Raw genomic sequence first — 24,023 nt, 5'->3', positions numbered from 1 at the left:
TATATATATATATATATATATATATAAAGTAGGAGAAATGTTAAGGTGAACCTAATATAACTCGCTTTAGTAATGATTATTTTAATACTGTTGTTCATCTATGGTGGAGTTTGTTTACCACAATATTTCAAAGATATCCTGATAATATATCATTTCACCAATGAGTGTTTCAGCATATATCTCTTACAGACAAAACTTAATTCTATAATTTTTTTCCCCTTTATTTCTTGTACTTTATTTTTAGAAGAAACTAGATTTGGGGGCTGTCCGCGTTGCATAATGGTTAAGCACAAGGCATTGGGAGTTAGATCCACATTGCCTTCTGAGGTTTGAATCCTGGCCCTTGAAGCTTGAAAAACATGCCGGTGCGTTTGTGTGCCTAAAATCCTGATAGGAAAGGAAAATGGAGGATTCGAAGTGTGAACATACTCTTCTGAGGGGAGGGCTGTTATCTTCATCTCTTCTCTGTCAGGCAAATATGTGTACCCTCTGGCAATTAAAAAAAAATAATAAACCAGGGAACCAGCAGTTAGTGTAATGGCTATGTCGCTGGACTCCCACGTAGTCGACCGTGGTTCTTGTCCCAGACCCGGTGGCTTAAAACTCACGCCGGGCGCGTGTGCGTGTGTGCCCAGGATCCCGAGAGGAGAATGGAGGAGAAGGGATTACGGTGTGATCATGCCCCCCTGGAGGGTGATTTCTCACTTTCTATCTCTATGCCTCTCTCTGTCTGTCTGGCGAGTGCACGCACCCTATAGCGAAAACCTCTCAAAATAATAATAATAATAATAATAAACCAAAGAAATAGATTTGTTTTCCCCCAAAGAATTTCATGATCTAGATTTGGCCAATTATTTGTGGTGGTGTTTTACTTGTTCCTTTCTCCTTCTTTTTCTCCTTCAAACTGATATTAGATCTGAATATTTGGCAAGAATATTTTATTGATGATGCTATGTAGAATGTCAAGAAGATTCAAGTTACCCATTTTCAGGAATGACAAAACTGGGCATTGAGTTTAGTGATATGTTCTTGAGTTTCTATTCCTCCTCTCCTTTCCCCTCCTTTTATACCCTAGCCTGAAATTTGTAACATATTATTGTTCCCATTTCTGTAATATGAGTAATATTGTTGATTTTAACATGCTTATTGATAGTTTTAAAAATAATTATTTAATTAATTAATTTGACCAGAGAGGGGCACAGAGAGACAAAATGGAAAGCAAGCCACCAGGTTCAAGATTTGAACCATGTCAGCCATGTGGGAGTCCATTACCCTTAACCACACCACCACCTGCCAGCCCCTTAACTTATTGATCTTTGAACTGCCTTAGTAAGTTGTTTCTTTGTATTTTCTTTGTTGTAGTACTTGCAATTGTGGAAGAATTTACTGTTTTATTGTATTTTAATTTTTTAATGCAATTAGCTTATTGACATATTTAAATGTTTTAGAGAGATTTTTGCTATAGGGTGCATGCGCTCACCAGAGAGAAAGACAAAGACAGAGACACAAAGTGAGAAATCACCCCCAAGCGCGTATGGCCATGCTTCAGTCCCTTCTCCTCCGTTCTCCTCTTGGGATCTTGGGCATGCATGCACATGCACCCAGTGAGTTTTAAGTTGCCAGGTCTGGGACTTGAACTGCAGTTGACCACATGGGAGTCCAGTGACAACCATTATGCCATTTGCTGGTCCCAACATACTTAAATTTTTATATAGAACATTTAAAGAGATGGTTCTATTTTAAAAGTCCCTAATTTAAAAAGATAGCATATTTCTTATATGCTGGCTCAGTTAATTATAATGCTTAGTCAGTGGTTAACTGTTAAAAGACTGGCCCTTTGAGGAAAAGTATTTTAAGGAAAAACACACTTTTCTATACCAATTAGTTTTTAAAGAATTATTTTACTTTACTTATTAGTAGTAGTAGTATTAATTTCCTATAGGGCACATGTACTCATCAGGGAGAGAGAGAGAGAGAGAGAGAGAGAGAGAGAGAGAGAGAGAGAGGAAGAGTGAGAAAGCAAGCCACTAGGTCTGGGAATCAAACTTCAGTTGGCTTTGTGGGAGTCCAGCACCTTAACCACCATGCCACCTATTGGCCCCCCCACTTCAAATATTTTAACATATACAGTTTTCTATGATTGACATTCTCAAACTCTCAGTTACATATCGACAGTCCTTGATTTTTTTTAGTTAAATCTATTGTAGTAAAGATTATTGTTATAAAACAGAATGTAGCTTTATAATAAGATACAGAATAGGTATAAATTAAAGTAATATGGTAAATATAAATAATTATGTGCTAAATTTATTTCTAAACAAAACAGTAAGAAATACCTTGACACTTCTATTCTCACGACACATCAACAGAGTTTTTTCTTAGTTCAAGTTTCCTATTAATACCTCTGAAATTTTTGGACCAATGATTTTATCTATATATTTTTTAAAATCTAAATTAAAGTAATTTCATTTTTAAAATATCTTATTTCACAACTGTCTATATGTTCTTTTTTCCCCCTTAATTCATTATCATTGCTAAGTCTTTCTGGTCTCAATTAGTAGGAATATTTTTCATAAGTTATCATTTTCCTTTGGCCTTCTTTATCTTATTTTGGATTATATAAATTTTAAATTATGTGAGGTAAATATGTCAGTACAGACAGTTCTTGCCATTCATGGTGGTTTATTTTATAAAGTTGCTGTTGCAAAGATTGAATTAGTGGATGCTGAATCATTGCTGTCAGAGAAAACAGCAGATAGGTGCTAGAGCCAAGGCCGATCTTTTCACTCCTCACATTTGTAAGCGCCATCTCCAAGTACAGGTTCCTGCAAGCTTCTAGTCACCTGTCTATTAAGTGATCAATAAATAGTCTGCCTTTATGTATATTTCTGTTGAAAGATGTCTCATGTAATGTATTTTGTTGATTCCTTTACATCGAACTCTTAGCCAACAGCGCTGTAACTCATGCCTGAATGGAGCTTACCTAACACACATGTTTTCTCTTCAGGCACATCACAGCTTGTGCTGAAGCATACTAGACAGCACTTCAGCTCTATGCTTGGGGGCTATTTTAAACAGCGAAATCACCAACAAAAATCAGAAAAAGTGAAAAATGTGGCACTAAAGATTACAAAAAGGAGAATTGTTTATAGTAAGAGAGATGAAAAAGAAAGCAAAGCATCACTTTAGCCAACCTCAGCTGGGAATGTGTGTATTGAGCAGCTCAGGTATTTTGCAGCTCTGTGTATACACACATGTCCACAGATAACCAGAAAAAATGCCACAAGCATTGGGCTTACGAATAAATTTTTGCATGTAAGAAGCTTCATAAATTTGTAGTCTATGAATAACAAAGATCATTCATATTTTCTTTTTGTGATTTTCCCATTGCTTTTCTGGGTCACTCACATTTCATGATGTCTTAAAATAATTCTTATGGTACTTGAATATCATTCCCTTATATTGCATTAAAAGCAAATAAATTTTTTTGAGAGGTTTTCGCTATAGGGCGTGTGCGCTCGCCAGACAGACAGAGAGAGACATAGAGACAGAAAGCAAGAAATCACTCCCCAGAGGGGATGGTCACGCCGCAATCCCTTCTCCATTCTCCTCTCGGGATCTTGGGCACGCACGCACACGCGCCCGGCGTGAGTTTTAAGCCACCGGGTCAGGGACTCGAACCGCGGTTGACTACATGGGAGTCCAGCGACATAGCCATTACTCTAACTGCTGGTTCCCAAAAGTAAATAAATTTATTTCAGCAAACTGAAATTAAAATAATTTCCAAACTGACATGAGATTACAAACATCATCGTTCATGCATTTTTCTAGTCAATAACAATTGTATTTTATGTGATTTTTTGCTGGAGTTGATATTCTAATACTTAGAATATAATATGAGTAACTGAAGTTTAAAAACTGGATTATTGAACATTCCATTACATGCATTACTATACTGGATTTAGTTGCTAGAAAGTGGCCATAATCTTGCTTGAACATAAGCCATTATATAGTAATTTAATGAAATGATTAGATTTAGTCTGAAATTCTTGTTACTGACAGAAGCATCCTTTTAACTTAGTGAATACCCATAATGATGAAGGAGCGTGTCAGCGTTTGCTTAGCATTTGGGTAAGGAACTGTTTTTGTTTTTTTTTTTGTTTGTTTGTTTCCATTACTTTGTGTATTTTATATCATATAATGTAATTTACTTTAAACATTTGTAATGTTTTAAACTTAATTTCATAGATGAAACATATGTAATATACATATAGTTATTTTTACAACTAAATTATATTGAAGATATTATCTTCTGCTTTACACACGAAGGGATTGAGATACTCAGGAAGTTGAATAACTTACTTAAGTAACTTGCCCAAGATTACATAGTGAATAAGTGCTAAACCCAAGGCACATCTTTTTATCCCCCACATTAAAAGCTCTGGCTTCCTGGAGCAATTTCCATTTCTATAATATGCCATATTATTTCTCATTTCTTTGTGTTTCTATTTGTCAGTTCCACTTCTTGAAACAATCTTGCCTACCCAACCCATCCTCACTTAATGAACTTTAACTCATTGTCTTAGCCTGTGCCGGAGGCTATAGCAAATATGCTATAGACTGAGTGGCTTAAATAGCAAACACTTCTCATAGTTCCAGGAGGCTGGCAAATCCAAGATCAGCATGCCAACAGACCTGGTGTCTGTTAAGGTTCTGCTTTCTGTTTTTTGTTTTTTAAAGAATTATTTATTTATTTCTATTTGTTATTATTATTTTTTAATTTGACCAAACACAGAGATAGACAGAGAAAAAGGGAAAGTGAGAGAGCCTCCAGGTCTGGAATCAAACCACCGTCAGCCATGTGGGAATCTAAGGCCCCTAACTACCACACCACCTGCCGGGGCCCTGCTTCCTGGTTTTAAGATGACCATCTCCTGGGACCAGCAGTTGGCGAAATGGCTATATTGCTGGACTCCCATGTAGTCAACCGTGGTTCACGTCCCAGACCCGGTGGCTTAAAACTCATGCGGGGCGCGTGTGCGTGCACGCCCAAGATCCCGAGAGGAGAATGGAGGAGAAGAGATTGCGGCATGGCCATCCCCCCTGGGGGGGGGGGGGTGATTTCTCACTTTCTGTCTCTCTGTCTCTCTCTGTCTGTCAAGCGCACGCACCCGATGGCAAAAACCTCTCAAAAATAAAAGATGACCATCTCCTCATTGTACCTTCATATGGCAGAGATCAGAGAGAATCCGAAGGTTCTCAGGCTCTTCTCACAAGATAACTAATTCTGTTTATGAGACTTCTACAGTCATGACCAAAATGCCTTTCAGAGGCTTCACCTTCAAATACCATCCCATTGGTGATTAGGATTTTAACATGTGAATTTCGAGGACATACCAACGTTCAATTCCTGGTACTCATCCTTCAGTTTTTACTTCAAGCGTCATCTTCCAGTCTGTACGAGGTAGCTCTTGAATGCAATCACTGATTTACTCAGTAATCCCTGTTGTTATCGGTAAAAAAAAAAAAAAAAAATGTGCTGCCTTTGCTTTCATTTATTTTTAATTGGTGAGGTCATGGAGAGTTTGCCTTTCTCACTGTTGTTTGCTAAGCCTTTAGCACGCTCACTGGCATATCGTATGCACATTTGATGGGAAATATTATATTTGGTACTTCAGTGCATGTACATTTCCAAATGTTGAACAAAGTAATGTATCTAGATTTGGCAAATGAAAGTATCTTGACAATTTCGGATCACCTGAAACCATTATGAGTGAATAATGGGAGGAAGCTAAAGAGGAACTTTTCTGGAAGTATGTTCTCTGGCGTCATTAAGCTACACTTGCAGGATGTGTGTGTATATATATATATATATATATACACACACACATACATATACATATATACACATATAAATAAAATCTCCAAGAGGAAGGATAATGAAAGGATGAAAGGCAGTTGTGAATTTTCATTAGAAGCTAGATAACCATAAGGACTAATGAGGAAACTGTAAGAATATTTATCTAATGTATGATTGTAAAAATAAAATAATTACTCAGAGATCAGCAAGTGACATGGTAGTTAAGGTGCTGGACTCCCACATGACTGACCATGGTTCAAGTCCTGGACCTGGCAGCTTAAAAATCACATTGACCACTACATGCCCCAGATCCTGAGAGGAAAATGAGAAGGGATTGTGGCAGTCTTCCCTTAGGGGAGGCAGTCTCCCCTTTGGAGTAATTTCTCACTTTCCCTGTCTGTCTCTCTCCAGTGAGTACACGTACCCTGTGATAAAAGCCTAAAAGATTAATTAATTAGTTAATTCAATAATTATTCATAAAATTTCAGAAATTTGAAAATATTAAACATACATCTGGTAGCTCTGTTCTTGATAAACCTGTTCATTTTTCATTTTATATTAATTAAGATAAACACATGGATATGTCATCTATATCTACCTATTTATGTATAAAACATATATAAACATGAATTCTCTTTTTTTAGAGATAGATTTTTGCTATGGGGCATGTGCACTTGGCAGAGGGACAGAAAAAGACACAGAGACAAGAGGCAAAAAAATCGCCCCCCCAAGGGGATGGCCACATTGCAGTCCTTTCACCTCCATTCTCCTCTTGCAATTTTGGGCACCCACGCATATGTGCCTGGCATGAGTTTTAAGCCAGTGGGTCTAAGACTCTGCGGTCAGCTACACGGGAATCCAGCGACATAACCATTCTGCCATCTGCTGGCCCAAATTTTTTAAGAGATTTTTGCTATATAGTGTCTGCTCTGGCCAGAGAGACAGAAAGTAAGAAATCACTCTCAAGGGGAGAGGGCCAGGCTGTAAGACCTTCTTCATTCTCCTCTCGGGATTTTGGATACACATGCACATGCCTGAGTTTTTAAGCCACAGGATCGGGACTTGAAACATAGTTGAGTACATGGGAATCTGGTGATGTAACCGTTATGCCATCTGCTAGTCCCAACATAAATTCTTCAGTAGAAAATTGTATTGGTTTCTTTATTTTGTCAAAAAAAAAAAAAAAAAAAAGCCTGTGGGACCAGCGGATGGCATAGTAGTCATGTCACTGGACTCCCATTTGACCATCGACTGTTTGAGTGCTGTTCGAGTTCCCAACCTGGTGGCTTGAAACTCATGCAAGGCATGTGATTGCATGCCCTAGGTCCCAGAGGAAAATGGAGGAAAAGGGATTTCTTGCTTTCTGTCTCTCTGGCACGTACACATGCCTTAAAACGAAAATCTCTCTCTCAAAAAAAAAAAAAAAAAAAGGAAAAAGAAAAAGAAAAGAAGAAAGAACATTTGTTAATTACTTTCGTGCTGGAAATGGTACATGGATCCCAATGTGAAATGAACAGGAAAGTCAAAGGCTTTCTTCTCAGACTTTATTGTAAAGACAAACATCCAGAAACATAATAATAAACTGTTCATTACGGTAAACAACTTTCAAACCCAATCCCATGGTCAACCTATTTCAAGTAATATACAATTGGAATACAACACTGAAGTATGTGATAACTGTGTATCTCTCATTTCTATGCCACTAAAATTGAATGCAGTCACTGGGGGGTATGTTCATTTTTATCTATTAGCACTGTAGGCAGATAAAGCTCTCATTTGTCCTGGCCTCTGTGGCACATTGATATCACTGACCAAACACCAATTTGGACCGTGTTCTTTTGTGCAGTAAGGAACAGTAGCAATTTAAAATTGCCCTTAGGCAACTTTCATTGTCTTCATTCATGTTCCTTTTCTTGGCACTGATTACTTATCTGGGCTTTCCTATTAACTTCTGTGTAACTTAAGGGATACAGAAATGTAACAGTTTGTGAGACTTGTCTTATTTCTAAAATGTACCTAATCTACTTAGTTTGGCACTATGTGGAATTCCTAATAACACTAGACAATACTAATTACTTGACTGAGTAGAAACAATTTGTCACAAATTCGAGAGCGGAAACAAGAGTTGTATAAAAAGTGCCTCAGTATGATACATAAATATCCAACCTATCTCACTAGGCAACATAGGACTAGCTGAGGTATATTGTATTTGTGTCTTAGCAAGAGTTTGGATAGTTTTCTTCTACTTTTCCCAACTTGGAAGCAAATATCTGGTATAAAAAAATAGACTAAACATAAATATGCTGTCTATGTAATTACTCTTACTGCTTAAAAATCCTTTTTAGGTTTTATCACCAATAATTTCTTTTATGAAGAATTTGTAAAGACACTTTTGTAGCACTGAGAAGTCTCTTGACAATTGCATCCATATGGGCTGAAAATTAATTTCTCATTTCCCCAGCCTCCCTTTCAACTAGGGTCAGTGTTTTTGATAATAGTTCGGGACCGTAGTCTCAGAAGACTGCTGAGAGTCCTTAGAATGTTTCTGCTTGCCCAGTACAGAAACAGAGAATCTCCTTATGTTGGAAAGAAAGCTGACTTAACCATCCTGAGGAAGAACCTAGCATATGAATAGAGGATGGAGCTGATATTGTTGAACTAGTAAATCAATGCCAACAGATTCCTATTTTCAGAATTCTAATAAAGTGAGAAAAATAAACCTTTCAAAAAATTAAAGCCATTATAAGTGGATTTTATTTAAGCTAAACACGTTCTTGAAAACATACAAAGGTCAATCATGCAATTTTATATACATATATAAACGTGTAATTGTTAATGAAGCAAGATACTTGAGTGAAGGGTAGTCCAAAAATATTATTTGTATAAATTCCAGGATTATGTCATTTTGGATTAATAAGAAACCCATTTTTACATCAACAATATATTGCAAATTTTTAAATAAGCCACACATCACACTGAAAAGAACCTCAAATGATCAGGAAGCAATCACTTCCTAATATCCTAAACCTCCTGTGGCACACCCCCACCACAGAGAATACAAGAGATATAACTCCTTGTAGGTTGGTCAGATCACCGGATTCAATTACCCAAATTCCTATTAATTAAGCTATTAATTTGCTATAATGATAAAGAAAAACAATATTTAAATATAATTATCAAAGGAATTCATTAAGTACTTCTAAAGTACCAAATAGCAAGCAGAACTGTGTTGACATTGTAAACTGTACCAAAAAGATTATAATTCTTAATACTTGTTTTTATGAGATTGTTATGAATAATGCACATATTTAAATAATCTTCGGAGTTGTAATTATAGTGCAATAAATATATTTAATGTCAATTTTTTAGAGATCTGGAAAGTAAATTTTCATTTTAAAAATCCAGATCTTTTTAGTTATTGTAAATTAAGATGCCTAACTTTTGTACTTAGATTCAAAACATTGTTAGTAGATCAACTATTCTCTGTTAAAGTAAAAATTTGTAGTAGTGCTGTACTACTATATAGATATATATAAAATATATATAAATCTATAGTAGTACTCCATAATTAAATTTTTAATAAAATAAAAATAGTATGTAAAATAGCATAGTGGTGCTTTCAGGTATTGAGTGTGCTTTCTCAATACAAGCAAGCATTATTTTAAGCTACTTTAATTATATGATTATAATACAGTGAGTTTAATAGAAAAAATATTTTCCAAGTGCTTGATGACTTATTACATTCATAGATTTTCTGATGAGAGAAAATAATCTAGAGCCAAAAGACTGAATGAAAAAAATTTACTTTAAATATTCCATATTACTAATGAGTAAGCAAGCTTAGTTAGGGTAATATCTTAAATATATGTTGTCAGGAAATGTCAATCTTGGGGTAGGCAGGTAGTGTGGTAGTTAAGGGCACTGAACACCCATATGGCCTACCCTGGCTTGACTCCTGGACCTGGCAACTTGCTTTCTCACTTTCTCTCATTCTCTCTCTTTCACTCTGTCCCTCTCTGGTCAAAATTAAAAAGAAAGAAAGAAAATTCAATAAAATATTTCTTTTTAAAAAAAGAAGATAATGTCAATCTTGCCAGGTCTTCAGAGAAATGAAGCAGTTTTAAAGGAGAAAGGGATAGTATTCAGAATGACAAGCTATAAGTCAGAACAGGTGTAATTAAAAAATCTTGTCCATAAAGGAACTACTTCATACCCAATCAAACTTCCGCATTCAGAATACATTGCGGCAGAGTTGATAACAACATGCATTCCTGAAGAAATCCCATGAATCACTAGATGCTATTCAAATATTGGAAGTCAAAGTTATTTGTTATCTTTTGAGAAGAGTTTAATCTTCATATTGTATTTACATGTTTAGTTTTATAGCTACTTGATGCAGAAATTCAATTCTTTTTTTTTTTTTTTTAAGGGAGGTTTTTGCCATAGGGCACATGCACTCACTGGAAAGACAGAGAGATAGAAATTGAGAAATCACACCCCCCCCCCAAGGGAAATGGCCATGCCACAGTCCCTTCTCCTCCATTCTTCTCTTGGGATTTTTGGCATGCTTGCACACGCACCCAGCATGAGTTTAAGCCACTGGGTCCAGGACTCAAACCGCTATCAACTACATGGGAGTCTAACAGCATAACCATTACACCATCTGCTGGTCCCCAGAAATTCAATTTCTAATCAGTAACATGATTAGAAATTATAGTGGTGAGTTTCATCATTATTGATTCTCTTTTTAGAATACATTTCACTCATAGCTGTGATAATTGAATGGTGTGCTATTATGTTGGAATATGAGTGGAAACAGCTAGAGTTTGGAGTTCATCACTAAGCAGGACTAGGATGTCATCGAACACAAATCAAGCCAAATGCAAATCAGTTGGCAAAAGCAAGTATATCATTGCAGTCATTTATACGAGAAGATGGACCACATCTGGTTTGCTTACCATTGGATAGCCAGCACCTACTACATTTTCTGGCACATAGTTACCTAATTGATGGTTAATAAATCTCCAATTTCAATCATGAATGTTCAGAAACCTCTTTGGAATATATTAAACATGGACACATTAGTAACAAGGATAGAGTGTGGGGAAACAATTTTTGTGAGCTAAAGGTCATTATAAACTTAGTATAAAATAATCAGAACTACTCTGAGGCCTCGTAAGAGCTTGAGGGACTACAAGTCCCAGTGGGACTACAAGTGGAGGCATTGCCTTCGTCCTTAGGACTTAGTATCTGAGCCTTTATGTAGTCAGTCCCTGTAAGTACTAGCAGTGCTGTTATGGTCCTGTCTTCCTAACATGACATCTCTTTCATATTTCTTCCCGTGGACAGTACATACATACTCCTTCTTCAAAAAAGTAATCCACGACTCCATAATAACAATAATAGACAGTGGGGAAACATAATTAGAAAAACATATAATGATAAGAACTCTCAAATAGAGAAAGCAAATGGAGGAGACTGATCCATAATAATTATGAAACATGGCTAGGCAGGGATCTAGTTTTGTTCTTCTGCATATGGATATACAATTTTCTCAGCACCATTTATGGGGAAAACAAAAACCTGTTCTTTCCCAAAAAAATATTTTTTGGACTTTTGTCAAGTCACCTGCCTGCATGTGTATTTATTTCTGGGCCCTCTATTTGGTTCTACTGGTCTGTATTTCTGTGTTTATGCTCATACCATGCATGTGTGGTTCCTGTAGCTTTGGAGTATATTTTATGCCAGGTAGTGTGCTGCTTTCGACTTTGTTCTATTTGTACTATGTGATAGCATTACTTTGGCTATTGGGAGCATTTTGGGATTCTATGTGAATTAAATTTTTTTTTCTATTACTGTGAAAAAGGAAATCAGCATTTTAGTATAGATTACATTTTATCTATCGATTTCTTTAGGTTGTATAAGTTGTGTTTGTTTGGTGCTTATTTTTCTCTATAGAGGGTGTATGTGCTTGCTGGAACAAGTGGAGAAAGCACCCCTCATGGAAAATGGTTATGCCACAATCCCTCTCTCTCTCCCTCTTTTCAGGATTTTGGGCACTCACACCACACATACACCCACACAGACAGCATGTTTCTCAAGTTTTCAGGTCCAGGACTCAAACTGTGGTCAATCGTATATAATCTGTCTACCTTTGCCACCAAGCTACAGTACCAGCCCTGTATGATAGACATTTTAATGATATTAATTTTTCCAGTACATGAAGCATGGGATGTCTTTCCAGTTTTGTTGTGTTTTTGTTTTCTTACATCATGTTTTATTCTCATTATAGACATCTCCTTGGTTAAATGTATTCCCAGGCATTCTTTGAAAATAGTGACTATGAATAGGATTACCTTTTTAAATGTCTTTTTCACCTAGTTGGTGTTTGGTGTACAAGAACCTTACTGATTTTGTCTTCTGAAACGTTTCTAAGTATATCTATCAATTCTAAAATTTCTTTTGTGGAGCCTTCAGATTTTCCTCTGTATGTGATCATGTCATCCTCAAACAGGGATGATTTCACTCCCTCCTTTTTAATTTGATGTCCTTAACTTCTCACTCATTTGTGGAAAATCAAGATTTCCTTGCATAGAAGTGAAGAGTGGAATTATAGATACCAGAAGCTGGAAAGAGGGAGATAGAATATGGAGAACTTGGGTAACAGTTAAAAAATTGCAGATAAATAAGAAGAATGAATTCTAGCATATTATAGCATAATGGGGTAACTATAGTTGGTGACTATTTAAAATATATTTCAAAAAAGCTAGGAGACAAGGTTTTGAATGTTCACAACACAAAGCAATGAAAATGTTTGAGATGATGGATATATTTGTTATACCAATTTGATCATTACACATTGTATTCATGTTTTGAAAAATCATATTGAATCCAGTAAATAAGTATAATTATTATATGTCAAATAAAATTATAGTAAAAAAGACTTTTCTTATGAGTTTGGTGGTGTTACTTTTATCACGTAATGAATGTGTTAACATTCGGAAGTTATGCTAACTCAGAGAGCAAATATATTCCAGATGATTAATGTATGAAATCACAAAATTATGTATTAGTAAATAGCCCATTCAAAATGCACAATGCAGTCATGGATGTTAATGTAATAGAATATGAAATATTGACTGATATGAATTCAAATTCTATATTTCAAAGTTTTTTAAAAGAATTACTTAATTTTAATTTGTTATTATTATTAATTTTTTAATTGGACAAGAGAGCACAGGAAAAAAGGAAAGTGAGAAAAGAAGCTACCAGGTCTGGGACTTGAACTATAGTTAGCCATGCGAGAGTTCAGTGCCTTAACTACCACGTTGCCTTCTGGCCTCATGTATTTCAAAGACTTTAAACAATGAACTCCTGTTTATTATCAAAGAAGAATAAACAAAATCATCTTAAGATACTCCTTTCATTTCCAGCTACTTTTCTGTGGGAGACTATATTCTCTTCACACACGGTAGCAGATAGGAGAGCCAACTCTCTTATAGTATGCTAACATAAAAGAAATTAGCAAAAATGTAAAATAATGCTACTCTTCTCAATCTTTTTGAAGTTATAGTTATTTGGGTTAAAATATGTTGTTTAACGTTCTAGTGGCCAGCAGATGGTGTAGTGGTTAGGTCACTTGCCTCCTACATAGCAGAACGCAGTTCCAGTCCCAGACCCAGTGGCTTAAAATTCATACCACACATGTTTGCACGTGTGCCCAAGATCCCAGGAGGAGGATGAGAAGGGATTGTGGAGTTGCCATCCCCCTTGAGGGGTGATTTCTAGCTTTCTGTCTCTCTGTCTCTCTGTCTCTCTTTCTGGCAGACACACGCACTCTATAGCAAAAACCTCACAAAAAAATTAATTGGCATTCAATGACTCCATTATTGTTACTTCTAAATGGATTAGTAAGTATTTATATAGCTCCCACCTTTCCTTTCATATAGTAAATCCATATTTAATACAAGCTCCTTCTGCTCTTTGTATGATGAATAATTATTATGAGTAAAGAGGAATTCTGAAACCAAAATGTTTGAGTACTATTGTTCTAGAATCCTCTCACCTGGTGATGAGGAAGAAGGATTACAAGTGCATAGAACCAGATAGCAGTGCTTCAGTAGCATAATCTTGAGAATTGATTATGGCTTAAGAACCTGTTGGAGGTTCTCTCTCTTTCTCTCTCTCTTTTTGTCTGCCTTTTTTGCTCTTGGAAGAAAGAAAGAAGAGAACAAACAAACAAGAAGAATTACAAGTGCAGCTTTTTCTTTTCTTTCTTTCTTTTTTTTTTTTTTTTTTTTGGAGGGGTTTTTTCTATGGGGGACGGGCGCTCCTTTTGCTATAGGGCACGTGCGTCCCTTCTCCTCCGTTCTCCTCTCGGGATCTTGGGCACGCACGCACACACGCCTGGCGTGAGTTTTAAGCCACCAGGTCTGGGACATGAACCACAGTCGACTACATGGGAGTCCAGCGACATAGCCATTACGCTAACTGCTGGTCCCACAAGTGCAACTTTTAATAGGCTCCAAAGTGACACACATCACTCCCACAGCATTCCATTAGCAAGACTTCATGTATACAGACACACCTTGCTGCAAGAGACTGGACAGTGTCTAACTGTGTGCCCAGAAAGAAGAGAATAATGGTGGGCACTGACAAACTCTGACATAGCACTGAAAACTTGGAGCAACTATACTTTCCATGTGATTGTAATTGGAAAGTTCTTGACAATATTTTCCCCTTTCCTTACAGAGGATTTTTGTTTTCTGTTCATTTCTGCCTGATGTTTGTGTGTCTTGTATATACATGTTCTTTTCTGTAGTTAGCATTTGTTGAAGTACTAACTATGAGCTGACCTTGGCGACATGCCATATTTACACTATTTCAAGTTATACTTGCAAAAATCTCATGAGATAGTGTTTGTATCTAGGTGCAAGAAAGTGAGGTAATTTACCCAGCATCCTTTGGGCCAGAATTCAAACTTAGATTTATCTGATTTCTCCTGTCTTATATTCCTTTGTAGAAAAACCACTATCCTGGGACCAGTAAATGGCGTAATGATTATGTCACTGGACTCCCACGTGGTCTACCGTGATTCAAGTCCTAGACCTGGTAACTTGAAACTTATTCTGGGTTTGTGTGCTTGCATGCCTCAAATCCCGAGAGGAGAGTCGAGAAGACAGGTTTGCAACATGATCAACCCCTCCAAGTATATGTGTGTGTGTGTGTGTGTGTGTGTGTGTGTGTGTGTGATTTCACGCTTTCTGTCTGTTTTTTCAGCAAGCACAAGTGCCCTATAGCAAAAATCTCAAAAAAAAAAAAAAAAAAAAAAAAGAAGAAGAAAAAGAAAAAGAAAAAGAACTATCCCAAACTAAAGTCTGGCTATTTGATTTTCTGTTACAGTCTATTAGTTCTGAATAGTCTATTAGTTCTGAGAGATCTTCTACTCTAAATTAGATTGTTTAGACTCTTAGGGCTTTAGCAAATGCTTAAACTGAATCACATTGGGACCAGTAGATGGTGTAATGGTTACATTATTGGACTTCCACATAGTCAAACATGGTTCAAGTCCCAGATCCAGTGGCTTAAAACTCACACTGGGTGTGTGTGCCTGTATGTTAAAAATCCCAAGAGAACATGAGAAGAAGGGATTGTGATATGACCGTCCCCCCGGAGGATGATTTCCCTGGGCCAGAATTCAAACTTAGACTTCTCTGTCTCTGTCTCTCCAGCGAGTACACATGCCCTACAGCAAAAATCTCAAAAACAAACAAACAAACAAACAAACTGAAGTACATTGGATTCTTGAATGAGATGAGTACAGGACATTTTCTCTGACTTGGAAGTTTGCTAGTTGAAATATCATCGATGTTTAATAATCAGACTCAGTCTATGCTGATGAAGGTATTTATTTGTTTTTCTCAGAGTGTTACCTTGTACATTGTCTTGTCAGGTTATATCATTGTTATTTGTAAAGATATGTATTTACCATACTTTCTAGCCAATGTAGCAACAACTGCTAGAGCAAGTTCAGTCTCCAAAAAAGGTAAATTTGCCACCAGCCTTCATTGACGTGCTACCATTCTGCCTGTCAAGGATCTTATCACCTTCCCCTGGAACTGCTGCAGTAAATATGCTGGGTGATTCCCTTGCTTTTAAGCTTTCCTTCCATTTGCTTCGATCCAACTCTCCCTTCACATGGTTTATTGATGGAGCTGCTCCCAACAGCTCCCACTGCCTAATTCAGTGTCAACCGAATTAAATAAAATCTTCAACTTGAAAGTGTATGAAGGAACATCAAAAGGTAGTAGAAAATGAAATTAAAGTTCATTTTAATGAATTTAAATGAAGTAAGAGTTAATTTAGCATGACAAATTTTACATCCGCACATAGTTTTTCAAAGTACTCATTCCCTCTGAATTTTTTGAAGATCTCTCCTATCCAAAGCCTCTTCCTATGCCTTTCTTTTTCTTTTTTTTATTGCCATGTACTTTCCCAAACACTGTACTGGACTGAGCTACTGTGTTTTCTAACTTGTACAACATTCTCTCAGCCCTTTACCTGCCTGTGCCTTTCTTTTTTTATTAGTAATATTCTCATTGTTCTAATTATGACATACCAAATATCTTTAATTCTTTTGCATCCCTTTTCATTATGACCTTTTCCCAAAGGTTTATTACTAAATTATTAAATATAATATTTTCTTTTACTGAACCTTCTGTTTCTACTGGCATCATTCTTACAGCTTTTAATATGTTATATTTTACCTTATATCTCTTTATGTGTCTGGCTCACCCTAAAATTAGACTTTTAACTTTTCAAAATGAAGAATACTGCCTTACTTATATCTTAATGTGTTATAATTAATAATTGCTAGTTTTATGTGACCAAAAGTAAACATTGTTCTTGTCCTTCTCAGTTTATTAATTTTCCATATAAAAATTAAATAACTTTCCACATTATTATTCATTTGTCACTAGTTTGGAGGCAGAAATTTTCTTGTCCATATTATGGCCTACATTTTTATCATAATTAATCTCCAATGCCTATAAATCTGGCTTTTCAATCAGGATGATTACTTAATGTTAGTCTGTTAAGAAAAGTCATGAATAACAAAGACTACTACTTTTTAAAGAACCTAATGATAAGCCAATGTTTTGACACTAGCATCTCTGTTGTGGGTGTCAATACAACCCAACAACCCAAAGTAATAATATGAATGAAAGAAGACTTGATGAACTTTGTACAACAATATACAACAACATGAAGCATCTAAAATGTATTGACTCTTGTTGAAACTGAGGATCTGGGATTATACTGAGAATGCAGAGATTCTGGAGAAGTGTAAGGAAACTCGTCTGGAAGTGAAGGTGGTAAAAGAAACAAAATTGGAGGGACCAGCAGTTAGTGTAATGGCTATGTTGCTGGACTCCCATGTAGTCGACCGCAGTTCGCATCCCGGACCCAGTGGCTTAAAACTCACGCCGGGCATGTGTGCGTGTGTGCCCAAGATCCTGAGAGGAGAACAGAGGAGAAGGGATTGCGGCGTGGCCATCTCCCCTGGGGGGTGATTTCTTGCTTTCTGTCTCTCTCTCTCTCTCTTTCTGTCTGTCTGGTGAGTGCATGCGCACTATAGCAAAAAGGAAAAAAAAAAAACTCTGAAAAAAAAAAAAAGAAAGAAACAAAATTGAGATTTTAAGAGGCTCAAGGTCTCAGGGGAAAGAACAGTGTTCTAATCTTATGTGCAGCTTTCCAAATATAGGAAAGCTCTTCCCATTATTCCTCATAGCATATCAGAGACCTCACTGTTATTAAATTTGTCAAGTAAAAATGAAAGATACTAAATATATACAAGAATATATACAAGAATAAGAAAATTGTCAGTCTATTAAAGGTGGTTACTCTTAAGTGACAGTAAACTCAGGTCAGCAGGTGGTGTGGTGGCTAAGGTGCTGGACTGCCTCATGGCCAATCATGGTTTCAGTACTGGACCTGGCAGCTTGAAAAATCATGCCAGGAGCAGTTGTGTGCATGCCCAAAATCCTGAGAGGGAGATGGAACAGAAGGGCTTGCTTAAGGCCATCCCCTTTGTGGGAGATTTTTCACTTTCCTTCACACTGTCTCTCTCTGGCCAGTGCACAAGTCCTGTGGGAAAAACCTTAAAAAAAAGGAAAAGGAAAAGGAAAAGGAAAAGGAAAAGGAAAAGGAAAAGAGAAAAGAAAAGAAAAGAGAAAAAAGAGAAAAGAAAAGAAAAAAAAGAAAAGAAAAGAAGAGAAAAGAAAAGAAAAGAAAAGAAAAGAAAAGAAAAGAAAAGAAAAGAAAAGATTATAGGCTCAGGCCTGGCTTCAGGTCCTTCTCAGGGCTATGTCTGAGTAAGTCCCAGTTTCTGGTATCCTCCTTTGGGCAGGAGCCAACATATCTACTGCTAGGAGTGCTCAGGGAATCTCTATAAATTCACGTCCATGTTTACTGCTACTTGAACCACTGAGAATGTAGGAAGAGTTTTTGGCTCTTACACTAACTTCCGATCCTGTATGAAGATAAAATTCTTCTCCGTTTAACTGATGATGGAAATGGATACTCCTTCAGGGAAACTCCAGCCTCTCTCAAAGGGACATGATCTTAGCAAACCTTTTGAAGGACAGTTAAGTTAAATAAAAATTCTTTTGATGTAAACCAATATATTTGGCATTTTAGAACTTAAGATGGTACCACAAGGACTTGGGGAAAGAAGTAATTATCTATTGGCATAAAGTAATTTCAATCAGTGAGGAAAAACTAACATTTCTATCCAAATTCCAAGGAGATGTAGTTTTACTAAAGAAACAACAGATTTATATGACAGGTCATTTAATTTCTCAGTCTAAATCAACCACTTTACCACATAAAAATATTACAAGAGTTATAGGACCAGCCTATAGAAAGTTTTTAAAAGATTGTCTAATTTATCAATCATTTTTGGTTGGGATATGCTTTTTATATTTTATTATACACTTATACATCGTTTATGCTATGTGAGTGGCTTTTTAAAAAAGCAATTTTCTACAATTTTGTTGCTGGTATTTGGAAAGCATGCTTCAAGAGCTAGAGTTTTAAATATCTGCCACTCAAAAGCCCTTAGCAGTGTTTTCTTTATTTGTTTGATTTTCATTTTCTTTTTCTTTTTTTGGGAGGGAGAGGTTTTAGCTATAGGGAGCGTGTACTCGCCAGAAAGACAGAGACAGAGAGACAGAAAGTGAGAAATCACGCCCCTGGGGAGATAGCCACACCACAATCCCTTCTCTTCCATTCTCCTCTTGGGATCTTGGGCACGCACGCATGCACACGCGCCTAGTGTGAGTTTAAGCCACCAGGTCTGGGACTCGAACCGCAGTCGACTACATGGGAGTCCAGCAACATAGCCATTACACCAACTGCTGGTCCCTGTTTGTTTGTTTTTCTAATATTAGGAAAAGGTGTGTTGGGTCATCCAAAAAGTCATGACTTTTTTTTCTGTTTTTCTATGCATCATGACTTTTCCTATGACCCAATAAATAAGTTTTAAATTTAGGTCTCTATCTTAAGAAGTGAAAGACTTTTCAATAATTCAAATTTAGGACTGGCCTAATAGGCTAGCAGTTAAGAAAGTCAGATCCCACATTGCTGACTGCAGTTAATATCCCAGCTCTGGCTGCTTGAAAAAAATGCACTTGGTACATATACATGCATACCCAGAATTCTAACGGGAAAGAAGAACGAAGGAAAAGGATTGAAGTATTTGTAAAAAGGAAAAGGAAAAGGAAAAGGAAAAGGAAAAGAGAAAAGAAAAGAAAAGAGAAAAAAGAGAAAAGAAAAGAAAAAAAAGAAAAGAAAAGAAGAGAAAAGAAAAGAAAAGAAAAGAAAAGAAAAGAAAAGAAAAGAAAAGAAAAGAAAAGAAAAGAAAAGAAAAGAAAAGAAAAGAAAAGAAAAGAAAAAGAAAAAAAAGAAAAGAAAAGAAGAGAAAAGAAAAGAAAAGAAAAGAAAAGAAAAGAAAAGAAAAGAAAAGAAAAGAAAAGAAAAGATTATAGGCTCAGGCCTGGCTTCAGGTCCTTCTCAGGGCTATGTCTGAGTAAGTCCCAGTTTCTGGTATCCTCCTTTGGGCAGGAGCCAACATATCTACTGCTAGGAGTGCTCAGGGAATCTCTATAAATTCACGTCCATGTTTACTGCTACTTGAACCACTGAGAATGTAGGAAGAGTTTTTGGCTCTTACACTAACTTCCGATCCTGTATGAAGATAAAATTCTTCTCCGTTTAACTGATGATGGAAATGGATACTCCTTCAGGGAAACTCCAGCCTCTCTCAAAGGGACATGATCTTAGCAAACCTTTTGAAGGACAGTTAAGTTAAATAAAAATTCTTTTGATGTAAACCAATATATTTGGCATTTTAGAACTTAAGATGGTACCACAAGGACTTGGGGAAAGAAGTAATTATCTATTGGCATAAAGTAATTTCAATCAGTGAGGAAAAACTAACATTTCTATCCAAATTCCAAGGAGATGTAGTTTTACTAAAGAAACAACAGATTTATATGACAGGTCATTTAATTTCTCAGTCTAAATCAACCACTTTACCACATAAAAATATTACAAGAGTTATAGGACCAGCCTATAGAAAGTTTTTAAAAGATTGTCTAATTTATCAATCATTTTTGGTTGGGATATGCTTTTTATATTTTATTATACACTTATACATCGTTTATGCTATGTGAGTGGCTTTTTAAAAAAGCAATTTTCTACAATTTTGTTGCTGGTATTTGGAAAGCATGCTTCAAGAGCTAGAGTTTTAAATATCTGCCACTCAAAAGCCCTTAGCAGTGTTTTCTTTATTTGTTTGATTTTCATTTTCTTTTTCTTTTTTTGGGAGGGAGAGGTTTTAGCTATAGGGAGCGTGTACTCGCCAGAAAGACAGAGACAGAGAGACAGAAAGTGAGAAATCACGCCCCTGGGGAGATAGCCACACCACAATCCCTTCTCTTCCATTCTCCTCTTGGGATCTTGGGCACGCACGCATGCACACGCGCCTAGTGTGAGTTTAAGCCACCAGGTCTGGGACTCGAACCGCAGTCGACTACATGGGAGTCCAGCAACATAGCCATTACACCAACTGCTGGTCCCTGTTTGTTTGTTTTTCTAATATTAGGAAAAGGTGTGTTGGGTCATCCAAAAAGTCATGACTTTTTTTTCTGTTTTTCTATGCATCATGACTTTTCCTATGACCCAATAAATAAGTTTTAAATTTAGGTCTCTATCTTAAGAAGTGAAAGACTTTTCAATAATTCAAATTTAGGACTGGCCTAATAGGCTAGCAGTTAAGAAAGTCAGATCCCACATTGCTGACTGCAGTTAATATCCCAGCTCTGGCTGCTTGAAAAAAATGCACTTGGTACATATACATGCATACCCAGAATTCTAACGGGAAAGAAGAACGAAGGAAAAGGATTGAAGTATTTGTAATTGGCCATTTGGATATATTTATTTAAGAAGATTTTTTTAAGGAAACATAAGTATATTTTTATAATTCATCTTATTTATTACTAGAAATTTTATAAATATTCTGTATAAATATTCTATATTAATTATTTGTGTTAAAAATATCTTTTCCCACTCTATAGTTATTATTTTCTACTTAGCTCCTAGTAAGCAGAAAGGTTTTTTTTAATTGTCAGAGGGTGTTTGTGCTTGCCACTGAGAGAGAGAGAGAGAGAGAGAGAGAAACAGAGACAGAGAACAAGCAAGCACCCCTCAATGACACTTGGCCAAGCCTCGACCCTTTCTCCATCATGTTGGGATTTGGAGCACATGCACAAATATTTGCCATGTTTTTGAGCCACCAGGGTCAGGATATGAACTGCATTGGATATGGGATTCAGCTTCCTCAACCACTAGATTACAGGCCCAACCTATAGAAGCTTATATTTTTTCTTTTAAGATCTAATTTATCAATCTCTTTTGGTTGGGGAATGCTTTTTGTATTTCATTCAACTCACATATTTTTATGCTATTTTGAGTGGGGTTTTATTTTAACAATTTTCTAAAATTTCATTGTGGGCATTTGGAAATAAAATTAATTTGAAAAATGGCAATCTTGTATCCTGGAGCCAGATATACACCACCACCGCTGTGTGAGTTGTTGATATCAAATATCTTCTAAAGTGACCTCCACTTCCATTGCCTTGTAGCCACTCTCAGCAGGTCCTGCATTATAGGAGGTGCTTGATGACTATTTATTGACAAAGCGAATAGCAAAACACAGAATAAAGGACAAACTACATGATCTAGATATTGGAAGGAAGTGCTCTGAAAACAGTCACCTGCGTCATAGAGACACGAGAGCATCTAGAGGACAGAGATGAAGGAATCTCTAGAATCGTCCATCTTCTTCAAATTGCTATGGAAGGTGAGTGCTGTGAGAGAGAGAGAGACCATGTCCACAGGCAGTGCCACCTGGTGCTTGAAAAATATTCAGAGAATACAGAGACACTGGGAAAAAAATAACTGCAGCAAAGAAGAGCAAACCACAAGAAAGAAAAAGAAGAAAAGCCAGTTGTGCAGAAAAATTTAGGCATCTCCACCTAGCACAGTAAATGTTTTCTGAGAACTTTAACCAAAGAGAAATTTTGGAAGCCAAACACTGGCCCAAGGCTGTATCGATGGGGGGTTATGACCTGCCACTCAGAGAAAGGAGTCGAGTAGACTGGTTGGACAGATCTGAAGGCAATCTGGTTCAAACAAAAAACTGACAGGCCATTGAGGATGTGCTTTACCGGATTTACAACAGACAGTACCTTGTATGAAGAGTGTTTGAGGATGAATAATGGATTTTTTACTTACCTGCTAGATATAACAGAAGACTGCTTTAGTTGATTTGCACTGGAAACCTTCGTATATCTGACCCGGGACATGCTCTTGAAAATGTTGATCCTAACAAAGTTTATATCCTTGGTGGACTAGTAGGTGAAAGCATGCAGAAGAAGGTGATGTTTCAAAAGACCCAGGAATACTCTGTCAGGACAGCCCACGTTCTAATCCAGGAATCTATGGCCAGACACCAGAATGGAATGAAAACTATCATTCAGAAATATTGGTGACCAATAAAGTCATTGATATCTTGTCTACTTGCTCTGAGACTCACAACTGGCCTAAAGCATTGTAAAAAGGAATTTCTTTGGGAAAAGGCTAGGTATTTCAGAATTCAGTGAAACAATGCACAGCCTCTTTGCAGCTGCACAAAGTGCTGTAGATGCCTTGACGGAAGAGCCAGGGAAGAGGATGGTAGTGGTACATAGTTGCCTTTACTTGAAGTCTTTGTGGATCTTCTAAGGATATAAGCTAGTAATGACAGGGACCACATTTTATGCTCTTTTGTATCTATTATAGTTCCTGGATCACAGGAAGTGCCCAGATACATATTAACTAAAAGAAACTTTTTGTAACAAGAAATTAACCTGCAAACAACATGTCTTTGGATGTGGTAATTCATGTTTTATATATATTTCTATCTGTGAAATATTTACTTTTTAGAGATTGTTAAGTGGTTATTGTTATATGAAGAGTTTCATTGTTACTAGACCAGCATCATAAAATTGTATAACTTGAAAGAAAAATAATAATCTTATATCCAACCATTTCATTAAACTCTCTTGTTAATTATAATCGTTTATTTGCTAATTTGGAGAGGATTTTTCTACATATATACATTTGTATCATCTACCTTTGTATCATCTTCACACAGATACATTTGTATCACCTACCTTAGTATCATTTTCTTTGCTATTTTCACACATTGTGTTTCTTCTTACCTTACTGTATTTACAGTTCAATACGAAATATAAGCAATGACAGCAGGCAACTCTGTCTAGTTTTCAGAACCAGAATACAATATCAACATGCCACTATTACATATGATGTTTAATATATGTATTTTGTAGATATTCATTAACAGATTAAATAAGTTCTTTGTTATTTCTACCTTATTATTTTCTTCATGATTTCATCTACCTTTTGCTTTTCTTTTTATGGTGGAAGGTGTATGTGCATAGATGAGAAAATAAGGAGAGGAAGAAAGTAAGCACTCTGAACAGAGTCTTGTGCTGTGTGGTCCCCTTGGTCCTCTTTCTGCTGTCCTCCACCACCCAGCATC

General features: G+C 36.5%; 1 protein-coding gene and 1 pseudogene across 1 annotated transcript in view; both read left to right on the top strand.

Moving 5' to 3' along the window:
* The window catches only part of LRRC7 (leucine rich repeat containing 7), a 543,267-nt gene that overhangs the window by 52,767 nt on the left and 466,477 nt on the right, over window positions 1-24,023 (top strand). The window lies entirely within an intron of this gene.
* Window positions 2,723-23,123, top strand: LOC106733713 (tRNA methyltransferase 10 homolog B-like; annotated as a pseudogene).

The sequence above is a fragment of the Tupaia chinensis genome, unplaced genomic scaffold (assembly GCF_000334495.1).
Source record: "Tupaia chinensis unplaced genomic scaffold, TupChi_1.0 Scaffold144529_1, whole genome shotgun sequence".
NCBI classification, from domain to species: Eukaryota; Metazoa; Chordata; class Mammalia; order Scandentia; family Tupaiidae; genus Tupaia; species Tupaia belangeri.
The sequence above is the reverse complement of the archived record's forward strand: the minus strand, read 5'-3'. Positions and strand labels throughout refer to the sequence as shown.